The sequence below is a fragment of the Ursus americanus genome, chromosome 34 (genome assembly GCF_024610735.1).
Source record: "Ursus americanus isolate L20-20 chromosome 34, mUrsAme1.1.p, whole genome shotgun sequence".
NCBI classification, from domain to species: domain Eukaryota; kingdom Metazoa; phylum Chordata; class Mammalia; order Carnivora; family Ursidae; genus Ursus; species Ursus americanus.
This window is the reverse complement of record NC_142160.1, coordinates 28,289,246-28,302,076: the sequence shown is the minus strand read 5'-3', so window position 1 is coordinate 28,302,076 and position 12,831 is coordinate 28,289,246.

Below are 12,831 nucleotides of genomic sequence, written 5' to 3'. Positions count from 1 at the left end.
TAAGAGAGAGAAAAAGAGGCAGAAAACTTATCTGAAGAGTTAATAGGTGAAAACTTCCCTAATCTGGGGAAAGAAACAGATATCCAGATCCAGGAGGTATGGAAAACCCCCAACAAAATCACCAAAAATAGAGCCACACCAAGATATATTATAATTAAGCTAGCAAAATACAGCAATGAGGAAGAAATCTTAAAAGCACCAAGACAAAAGAAGACAGATACTTATAAGGGAAAACCCATAGGCTATCACCAGATTTTTCAGCAGAAACTCTCCAAACCAGAATGGACTGGCATGATATAGTCAAACTACTGAGTGGGAAAAACCTGCAGCCAAGAATACTCTATCCAGCAAGGCTATCATTCAAAATAGAAGGAGAAATAAAGAGTTTCACTGATTAAAAACTAAAGGAGAACGTCACCACAAAATCAGCCCTGAAAGGGGACTCTGTGAGTGGAAAAAAAAGACCAAAAGTGACAATATGAGGGTAGGAAACACAAAACCAGTAAAAATGAATATTTCTATAAAAAATCAGTCAAGGAACTCACAAAAATAAAAGGATATAAAATATAACCACATATACCTAAAATGTGGGGAGGACAGGAATAAAAAATGGGTTCAAATAAATGACCATCAACTTAATACAGACTGCTATATGAAGAAGATGTTATGTACAAACCCGAAGGTAACCACAAATCTGAAACTTAGTAAATATGTAAAGAATAAAAAGAAAGAAATCCAAATATATCACTAAAGAAAAGCAGCAAATCATAAAAGAGAGAAAGATAAGAAAGGATCAGAGAGTATCTCCAGAAAAACCCACAATAAATGCCTATCTATCAATAATTACTTTGAGTGGAAATGGACTGAATGCTCCAATCAAAAGATATAGGGTATCAGAATGGATAAAAAACCAGGACCCACCTATGTGTGCCTATAAGAGACTCATTTTAGACCTTAAGACACCTGTATATTGAGACTGAGGGATGGAGAAACATTTATCATGCAAATGGATTTCAAAGAAAAGTCAGAGTAGCAATACTTATATCCAACAAACTAGTCTTGAAAACAAAGACTCTAACAAGAGACAAAGGTGGACACTATATAATAAAGGAAACAATCCAACAGAAAGATATAATAATTGTAAATATTCATTCACCCAACATGGGAACGCCCAAATACATAACACAGTTAACAGCAAACATAAAGGGACTAATTGATAATAACACAATAAGATTAGGGGACTGTAATTCCCCACTTACACCAATGGACAGATCATCTAAACAGAAAATCAACGGCTTTGAATGATACACTGGACTGGATGGACTTAACAGATATATTCAGAGCATTTCATCCAAAATTAGTAGAATGCACATTCTTTTCTTTTTTTTTTTTTAAAGATTTTATTTATTTATTCGACAGAGACAGAGACAGCCAGTGAGAGAGGGAACACAAGCAGGGGGAGTGGGAGAGGAAGAAGCAGGCTCATAGCGGAGGAGCCTGATGTGGGGCTCGATCCCACAACACCGGGATCACGCCCTGAGCCGAAGGCAGATGCTTAACCGCTGTGCCACCCAGGCGCCCCTGCACATTCTTTTCAAGTGCCCATAAAATTTCCTCCAGAATAGATCACATATTAGGTCACAAAACAGGGCTCAACAAATTTGAGAAAATCAAAGTCATGCCATTCACCTTTTCTGCCCACAAGAAAACCTGCAAATACATGAAGCCTAAATAATATGCTATTAAACCATGAATGGGTCAACCTGGAAATAAAAAAAGAAATAAAAAATACTTGGAAACAAATGAAAATGAAAACACAATGGTCCAAAATCTTTGGGATGCAGCAAAAGTAGTTCTAACAGGGATGTATGTAGCAATACAGGCTTACCTCAAGAAGCAAAAAAGATTAGAGCAGAAATAAATGATATGGATACTAAAAAAAAGAACAGAACTGTTTAATTGAAACCAGGAGCTGGTTCTTTGAAAAGATCAGTAAAATTGATAAACCTCTAGCCACGTTTATCAAAAAGAAAAGAGAAAGGATCCAAATAAATAAAATCACAAATGAGAAAGGAGAAATAATAACAAACACCACAAAAATACAAACAATTATAAGAGATTCTTATGAAAAAATATGTGCCAAAAAATTGGACAATCTAGAAGAAATGGGTAAATTCCTAGGAACATATAAATTACCAAAATTGAAACAGGAAGAAATAGAAAATCTGAACAGACCAATAACCAGCAAAGAAATTGAGTCACTAATCAGAACACTCTCAAAACACAAATGTCCAGGACCAGATGGCTTCGTAGCCGAATTCCACCACACATTTAAAGAAGAGTTAATACCTCTTCTTTTTAAACTATTCCAAAAAATAGAAAAGGAAGGAAAACTTCCAGATTCATTCCATGAGACCAGCATTACCCTGATACCAAAACCAGATAAAGATATCACAAAAAAAGAGAAATATAAGCCAATATCTCTGATGAACATAGACGCAAAAATCCTCAACAAAATACCAGCAACCCAGATCCAACAATACATTAAAAAAATCATTCACCACGATCAAGTGGGGTTTATTCCTGGATTGTGAGTATGGTTCAATATTCACAAATTAATCAGTATGATACATCACATTAACAGAATAAAGGATAAGATCCGTACAATCATTTCAATACATGCAAGAAAAGCATTTGACAAAGTACAGCATCTATTCAAGATAAAAACCCTCAACAAAGTAGGTTTAGAGGGAACGTACCTCAATAAAATAAAGGCCATATATGAAAAACCCACAGTGAACATCATCCTAAATGGGGAAAAACTGAAAGCTTTCCCTCCACAGTCAGGAACAAAACAGGGATGTTCACTCTCACCACTATTATTTAACGCAGTACTAGAAGTCCTAGCCACAGCAATCAGACAGCAAAAAGAAACTAAAGGCATCCAAATTGGCAAGGAAAAAGTAAAACTTTCACTATTTACAGATGACATGACACTATATGTAGAAGACCTGAAAGACTCTACTAAAAACTGTTAGAACTGATAAGTGAATTCAGGACACAAAATCAATGTACAGAAATCTGTTGCGTTCCTATACACCAATAATGAAGCAGCAAAGAGAGAAATTAAGGAATCAATCCCATTTATATTGCACCAAAACCAATAAGATACCCAGGAATAAACCTAAATAAACCTAACCAAAGAGATGAAAGACCTCTTTCACTGATGAAAGAAGTTGAAGATGACACAAAAACAATGGAAAGACATTCCATGCTCATGGGTTGGAAGAACAAATATTGTTCTACACAAAGAAATCTACACATTCAATGCAATCCCAATCAAAATACCAATAGCATTTTTCACAGTGCTGGAACAAATAATACTAAAATTTGTATGGAACCACAAAAGACCCCAAATAGCCAAAGCAATCTTGAAAAAGAAAAGCAAAGCTGGAAGTATTATAATTCTAGTCTTCAAGTTATATTACAAAGCTCTAGTAATCAAAACAGTATGGTACTGGCACAAAAATAGACACATATATCAATGGTACAGAATAGAAAACTCAGAAATGAACCCACAATTATATGATCAACTGATCTTCAGCAAGGCAGGAATGAGTATCCAATAGGAAAAAGACTGTCCGGGCACGTGGGTGGCTCAGTTGTTAAGCGTCTGCCTTTGGCCCAGGGTGTGATCCCAGGGTCCTGAGATTGAGCCCTGCGTCAGGCTCCCTGCTCCACTGGGAGCCTGCTTCTTCCTCTCCCACTCCCTCTCTCGCTGGCAGTCTTTCTCTGTCAAATAAATAAAATAAAATCTTAAAAAAAAAAAGGAAAAAGACTGTCTCTTCAACAGATGGTGTTGGGAAAACTGGACAGCAACATGCAAAGCAATGAAACCGAGCCTTTCTTTTTCACCATACACAAAAATAAACTAAAAGTGGATTAAAGACCTAAATGTGAGACCATAAAAACCCTAGAAGAAAGCACAGGCAGTAATTTCTCTGATATTGGCCATAGCTACATCTTTCTAGATATGTCTCCTGAGGCAAGGGAAACAAAAAGATGTAGGGACGGCAAATAGACACACGAAAAGATGCTCAGCATCACTCAGCATCAGGGGAATGCAAGTCAGAACCACACTGAGACACCACCTCACACCAGCTGGAATGGCTAAACTAAAAAACACAAGAAAGAACAGATGTTGGTGAGGATGAGGAGAAAGGGCAACTTTCTTGCACTGTTGGTGGGAAGGCAAACTGGTGCAGCCACTCTGAAAAATAGTATGGAGTTTTCTCAAAAAGTTAAAAATACAACTATCCTATGATTTGGCAATTTCACTATTAGGTATTTACCCAAAGAATACAAAAATACCAATTCAAAGGGATACACATACCCTGATGTTTATAGCTGCATTGTTTATAATAGCCAAAATATGGTAACAGAGCAAGTGTTCATCAATTGATGAATGGATAAAGAAGATGTGGCAAATAAATATATATATAACAAAATATTAATCAGCCATAAAAAAGAATGACTTGGGGGCACCTGGGTGGCTCAGTCAGTTGAACATCTGCCTTCAGCTCAGTTAATGATCCCAGGGTTCTGGTGTTGAGCCCTGCCTCGGGCTCCCTGCTTTGCCACAAGTCTGCTTTTCCCTATCCCTCTGCCCCCCCACTCTCTCTCTTTCAAATAAATTATATATATATATATATATATGTATATATATATATATATAGTTTTGTTTTGGTTTGGTTTTGGTTTTTTTGTTTTTTGTTTTTTAAGAATGAAATCTTGCCATTTACGATGACATGAATGGAGCTAGAGAGTATGATGCCAAGCAAAATAAGTTAAAGAAAAACAAATGCCATCTGATTTCACTCATTTGGGATTTAAGAAACAAAACAAATGAGCAAAGGGGGAAAAAAGAAAGAGAGAGAGGCAAACCAAGAAACAGACTCTTAACTATAGAGCACAAACTGATGGTTAGTATAGGAAAGGTAGGTGTGAGGATGGGCAAAACAGGTGATGGGGATGAAGGAGGGCACGTGTTGTGATGGGCACCAGGTGATGTACAGAAGTGCTGAATCACTATATTGTACACCTGAAACTCATATGACACTGTATATTAACTAATTGGAATTTAAATGAAAACAAAAAACATACTTACCAGAGTCAGCTCTCCTGAATCTCTGTCTGCAGTGCCCAGAAGAGAGGAAAATACATTTTTACATTGTGCCTTCCTTTACTGCTTGTCCCAACTGGAAACTGACAAGATAGTTGAAAGGATTTTTTTCAAAGTAGATTTGTGGCCAGAAATCGCCCGAACTGGGGTGCCTGGGTGGCACAGCGGTTAAGCGTCTGCCTTCGGCTCAGGGCGTGATCCCAGCGTTATGGGATCGAGTCCCACATCAGGCTCCTCCACTATGAGCCTGCTTCTTCCTCTCCCACTCCCCCTGCTTGTGTTCCCTCTCTCGCTGGCTGTCTCTATCTCTGTCGAATAAATTAAAAAAAAAAAAAAAAGAAATCACCTGAATTGGAAGAGACTGATAGGACCCTTTCTTTTTGGCCTTCACTAGGCTAAATGTACACAGAGGGAAAGAAGAGAAAACAAAAGAACTTCTGAAGCTTTTGTGAAAGGATTTATTAAAACATTCCACAGACACACAGCTCTAAGTCTAGAACACAAAATCCACGAATCCTTTTCATTCCCATCTGAGATAAAAATCTTTCAATGTGGGGCGCCTGGGTGGCACAGTCGTTAAGCGTCTGCCTTTGGCTCAGGGCGTGATCCCGGCGTCCTGGGATCGAGCCCCACATCAGGCTCCTCTTCTGGGAACCTGCTTCTTCCTCTCCCACTCCCCCTGCTTGTGTTCCCTCTCTCGCTGGCTGTCTCTCTCTCTGTAAAATAAATAAATAAAATCTTTAAAAAAAAAATCTTCTCAATGATATAAAGACGTAAAGTGAGGATAATGCAGTTGGATGGGTAGATCAACCTATAACATAATTTAAATTGTAACCCAATCTCTTGAGGAATTAAAAACTAGTATTTTTATTTTTAAAAATCTATGTAAAACTACAAATGCAGCTCCAGGAACCGTTCAAATTCTACCTATCCTTTTTACCAATCCCAAAACTTCCCTATTTATCTAAAACAAAACAAAACAAAAGAACAAAACAAAGAAAAACCCCACCAATAACAAACAAACTTGTAAGTATTGTAAAATTTCTGGCCTTAGGAAACAAAAGTCCTTCTTAGAGGAACTTGCTTTCTTTCCCAGTTGTTTTGAATCGTAAATGTTCTACCTGGTCTTCTTCTTCAGGACCATTTCTGGGTCATCTCTTTGAAATACAAACTTCAAAGAGGTAATTCTTATCAGAAGAAAAACAAAGGGGGTTGGGAATGTTATTTGAAACTTAGGCAAATAAAAAATCTTAAGGGTCTTCTGCACAATTAATAGTAAAAAGCTTTAGCCATCTGAGCAGGTAACGTTAACTTACTCCATCTGCCAAAAACAATTTGGATCCAACTTCTTTTATAATTAGTAAGTTTTGTATTATTGTATCTGATTCATGGCTAAAATTTTTAGAATGGCAGCTACTTGAAAAGTCCCAGTTTGTGTCCGTATGTGTGTGTATATATATATATATATATATATATATATATATATATATATATATATATTCATGTGTTGTAGATGTGCGGTATTTTTCTACCTACAGATGGTATAGCCAAAATTAATTTGCTAAAGAACTCTATTTAATTGGCTTAAAGAAAATTAAGGATTCCCCAAACTCTGAGAAATAGAGAAAGTAACCCAAATGTTTTTCAACTTTGTGTAATCTAGGTTTAAGTATTAGTAAATAAAAATAGTTTTAAGTTTGCTGGTTTAATTAAAACAGGCATGTCTTTAGAGTAATCAGCTTTAAACATAATACTTTTACTCTACCTAGGTTTAGTAAAGGCCAATTAAGTTCATGTTGTCTCTTTAAAAATTTGTCAGCAAGAAAAATAGCTTGGGGTGATGGCTGACTTAACTTTTCATGGGTGGTCTAAACATAATTGTTAAGAAAAAAGGATTTAAATAGAGTAGTGGGATAAGTGTTTCCAGATGAACTCTTCAGCAATAATGATGTTTTATGGTATGTCTACTTAAATAGTTTCCAAAATTGTTTTGGTTACTTGAAACCTTAAAGTTATCCTGAAATAAGCTAAATGATTAATATTCCTTAAATATCCAAATCATTTTCAGATAAAATAAAATACTGAAATATTAATCAAAGAACATAGTTGTATCCATTTTTGGTTTCCTTTTGCAAAAGAAGTAAAGGTATTTGGGTCTATTAGTAAACATGTTTTGTGCCACATTGGAAATATTACTCTGAGGAAGAATATCCTTCTAGAAATTGTAAAATTTATTTATAAATTTATAAATTTGCCGATCCACCATTAGAATGCTAATGTAAGGACAGTACACAATTGCTTACTTCTTAGTTTTTACTAGGAATTAAGGATTGTAGTGGTTGAAAATTCTTTTAAGATTTTTTAATTTTTATTTTTAAAAAATAATCTCTACCCCCAACATAGGAATCGAACTTATAACCCTGAGATCAAGAGTTGCATGCTCTACTGACTGAGCCAGCCAGGTACCCCAACTAAGAGTTGAGAGAGAACTCTAATCAATATATGTAATTAAGCTAGTTAGAAATAATAAGGGTAAAAGGAAACAACTATTTATAAAAGGTAGGTAAGGAAAGTAAAATGATTCATTACTCCATAATGAAAAAGAAAAAAAAATAAGAGAAAATCTGAAGGGATATTTGAAAAGTTGTAGAAGGTTTGTGGAAAAGGAATCTTTGGAAAGAAATTTTATTTGTGGTCAATTGGGTAAAGTTGGAACGAATTTAAGTTTTTTAAAAAAATGAATGAATTTTAATATCAGATGTAAACTGGTACAAAATTAGAATTTGGCGGCCTTAACGTTAGAAGAGCAAAGTTTTCTTGGACTATTAGGCCGCTCTTGATAAAGCATTGTGAAAGGTTTCTCTTTACATTTAAAGTGATCTGCCTGGACAGCAAAGACACCTTTGGTGCCTTACCAAAATAATTTACTGTGTTCATGTTATCCCTATCATCAGGTCTTTGAGATTTAAGTAAGCCCAATTTTTCTTTAACATCTTCTGTTGTCACTTTGGTTAAATGGGTAACTAAGTATTGTTCAACAGTGACCTACCATCATATCTAATTGAGAGTTTTAAAACCTTTTTGATATTTTTGATAAACTTCCCCAAGTTCAAACTCTAAATGAAGTTTTTTTGACCTTGAATGAAACTTTGGGATTTTCTCGAGAGTCACTGGGACATCTCAAAAAAATGTGTTCGCTCTTCTGATGAAAAGACAGATGTTAGACCAATTAGGCTTATCTGATATGTTAAAATACATGGGAAGCATTGTCAGGTAAGAAGTAATACTAAGCCTTCTTTATGTTGTATTTGTGTAGGTATACGTTGTAAGTGTTCTGGAAATTGTACAAAATCCCTAGAAATCTAGGGTGTCCCGATATAATGTTGTCAGCTACATACATACCACATATATCAATATATATGGCATATTACAGAAATAACCAAATTTCCTTGTCAGTTCCATTATCATGAACTCTCATCAAACCCTTAATCATGGTCATTTTTAAGTCTTTTGTCATTTACAGACAGTTATTATGAGACTCATGGAAAAGACCCTACCAAGAACTCTTGATCATATTTCACAACTAAAGAAGGCTCCACCTGACCTCAGGTTCCGTGCAAACACTGGAGACCCTCCAAATCAAATTGACTAAGAAGAGAAATAGCTGATGCTGAGGTAGACTGCTTCCATCTAAGACCCTGGGTGAAGATTTCATACTTTACCTGAAATTAAACCTTTTCTTATTTTTTTCCCCCTTTACTCTGGCACTGGCCTGGAAAGATAACACTACCATATGTATCAGGCCATTGCTAATGGGAGCAACCTGACTGCTGGATTTGTCATCAAAAACTCCCATCAGTCCATGATACTAAAGATGCCTTGGTCCTTCCTGTGACCAATTTTTCATCTAGTCCCAACCTTACCATAAACTACAATCACTTACAGAGTCTGACTTCTATAGCTAGAATATCTAGTACCTTGTTTTTACCTTTCTCTGATTATAACTGTACTTGCCCAATTATTTTTATTTGTTTTTTTTAGAGAGACAGAGAAAGAGAGATAGAGAGGAGGGGCAGGGGCAGAGGGCAAGGGAGAGAGAGAATCTTAAGCAGGCTCCATGCATGGAGCCCAACTAGGGCTTGATCTCACGATCCTGAAATTGTGACCTGAGCTGAAATCAAGAGCTGGATGCTTAACTGACTGAGCCACCCAGGCACCCCTGTACTTGCCCAATTAGACACAAATATCTTTGTAAATCATAGTACATTTGCACCCCCATGTTCTTATGATTATCTAAATCAGACGTGCCCTTGTGAAAAGATCTCACCATCAGCACCCATCTTGGCAATGAATTTAGAACAACTTTTTTTTAAAAGATTTTATTTCTTTGAAAGAGAGTATGAGAGTGAGAGAGAGAGAGAGCACAAGCTGGGGAGGGGAGTGCAGAGGGAGAGGCAGACTCCCCACTGAGCAGGGAACCCGACTCTGGGCTCGATCCCAGGACCCAGAAATCATGACCTGAGCTGAAGGCAGATGCTTAACCAACTGAGCCACCCAGGCACCCCCAGAACAACTTTTTATTTCAAGCTAGGAGATTTACTTCTCAAATGCACTGAAAACATAATGGACCCCTTGGCTTGAATGGGCAAATGCAACAATTCCCATGAATGATTCCATTAACAGTCCCACCTTGGTGGGAATGGTTTGGGTCCTAACAGGGTTTGTCTTTGTCTGTGGTGGGTTTGAGTCTATGAATGCTTCCATGGTGGGTGCAATGTGTCTTAGGTTGTCTAACTTTTCCTCTAAATGTTCACAAACTGGGACATCTCATTGGTCAGTTCCCTTAAATTTATATTGTCAAGTTAGAAAAGACCTACCAGGTGGCATTCACAATTCAGGATTTGCTTATTTTGGCAAGATTTCGCTTACTTTCCCGGCTAGGAGTGAGTACAAATGAGGCTATGATCAGGGACCTCTCCTTAAGTCTTAAAAATATTTCAGAATCCGCTGTAAAAGCAATAGCTGCCCAATAAAACCCCTTTACTCTCTGGCCAAGGTTTTTTGTTTCATTTGTTTTTTCCCTCCAAAGTTGTTGTTGATAATAAGATAGCCCTTGATTATCTTTTAGCTAAACGAGGAGGTATCTGTGCTGTGGGTAAATGCCGCTTGCTGCGCTTGAAGTGACACTCCAGGGAAGCTGAGATTCAGCTGCATGAGATCACTGAACAGGCCAACTGGCTTGAGAAAGTGACTCCTTCAATGGGATCTTTCTTTGACTTTTTTTTTTTTTTTTTTTTTGAGAGAGCGAGAGCACATGAGCAGGTGGAGGGGCAGAGGGGGAGGCAGAAGGAGGACTCTGAGCTGAGTGTAGAGCCCCATATGGGGCTTAATCTCACAACCCTGAGATCAGGACCTGAGCCAAAACCACGAGTCAGATGCTTAACCGACTGAGCCACCCAGGCACCCCTCTTTGACTTATTTGATTTTGATTGATTTGGGCCTTGGAGACCATGGTACACATGGAGACTTGGAGACTTTGAGGTGCAATCCAGATATTGGGAATTATCCTGTTCATAATAATCAGAGTAGTCTCCTTGTGTGCTATATTCTCTCAAAAGCGTTAATGCGTGTTCACAGCTGCAAATTACCAAGCAAATAATCTCCCTGAGACTGGATCTCCAGAAAATGAATGGAATAAAGAGAATGACCAACTTAACCAATGTGAACCTGAAGTTGTGAGGCATGACTACCACAGTGATTCAGCAAAACGACATCATGACCTATGACTACCACAGAGGATTGGCAAAAATGGCAAGAACCTCAGAGTGGTAGCTGGGAGTGGTACTAATGCCTTAAATTTTGATCACGTCTCTCCGTTAGGCTGAAAGCCTGATTAAAACGGGGCTATTGTTAAGAGACCACAGGCCCCAAATGGGTGCCAAGCCCCACGTCACCAAACTGACTTAATTCCAGTTTCAACCTCTCCTAGGAGGGGAATTTTAAACCAGTCAATCCAGAATTACCTGGTCAGCTCCAGTGAGATAACCCTCTTGATAGACCCCTGCAGTTCCCTCAAGGAGGTGACCTTGTTGCAAATAATCCACTTTTGGCTAATAACTTCCCCTTCTACCTATAAAAGTCTTTCATTTTGTACAGCTCTTCAGAATTCCTTTCTGTTAGATGGGATGCTGCCCGATTCATGAATCACCGAATAAAGCCCATAAGATCTTTCAAACTTACTCAGATGAATTTTTAAAAACAGTATCTCTATCAGAGGAGGCCTACATTTTTAACAGTTGGAAAGATTACTGTAATAATATAGTATCCTGAAATGAGTTTGTGTTCTTCAGAGTTAATATACACTGGGAATGTTGGCTATGTCTGGGGCAGGACAAAGACATCAAGAATATGATCCACACACCTCAGCTTCCTAGGTGCACGAAAAGGGAGCCAAACAAGCAAATCTTGCATGACCTCAGCTCTGTTCCTGGAATTACCCTCCGTTCACTTCACACATTCCTGGCATGTCTCTCATTCTCTTGTGGCAGAGAGCAAATGGAGTTGCCAGGTTACTGTTGATGAAGAGTAGTTTTTAGAAACAGAAAAGTCAGTGTCCTGGTTCTGAATAATTTAGCTTGCTCGCTGGGGCATGTTAAACAGTAACTATTGGTTGATGCTTCACCTGTAGGCTCTTACTCAACCCATAATTTGAGCGTCTATGATGGATATATCACTTTTCCTTTTTATTATTTTTCAAGTATAAAATGGATGTGTTATATTTTCCTTCCAAAAGTACATGGTACAGTCATTTGGCATTAAATTGTAAAGGCAAATTTTAATTAAATGAATGAGAAATGAACTTTCAGCTTTCCACATCAACTATTAAAATATCAAATTGGATTTAACTCCTAAAATTTGAAGGTTTTAAATGTGAGAAAGTTCTCAGAAATGTGGGGGCCCCATTTTTCAGTACCTTCTTGCTTTTGTTCAGCAGACTCAAAGATGTATAGTTTTCAGAGGCCAGAAAACCTGGCCTCTATATTTCAGTTATTGAGTTATGTGACCTTGGATAAATTTCCTCACCTGTAAAATGGGAATAGTAATATCTACATCACAGAATTGTTGAGAGTAGTAGAATGTAAGCAAATCACCCATCCATATCATTGTATATGTTTATCAGTAGACATATGCTATTATAGTAGGCCTCCAGGAAATGGTAGCTATATACAATTTTATTTATTGAAAAGATACTTTCACTTGGTTCAAAGTGCAAAAGATACAAAGAGGTACATATATCTTTTGAAATCTTTTCACTTCTTTTTCTTAGTCACATAATATCCCTTCTTGGAGTCAACTGGTGTATCAGTTTCTTGTGTACCTTGCTACAGATATTTTGTATATCTAAAAGCAAGAATTTATATTCTTTCCCCACCTTTTTTTTGCATGAATTATACAATTCCATGTTTTCTTTTTTATCACTTGAAATGTATCTTAGAAGTTGTTCATATAGGTTAAATTTGTGTTTAAACAGTTGCGGCTCAATTAATTTAGCCATAGCTGTGTATTTGTATGTGTCTCTCTCACACACACTACTCAGCCATCTGTTATATAGGCATATTCCAATTAAATTACCAATTGTAACCCTAACT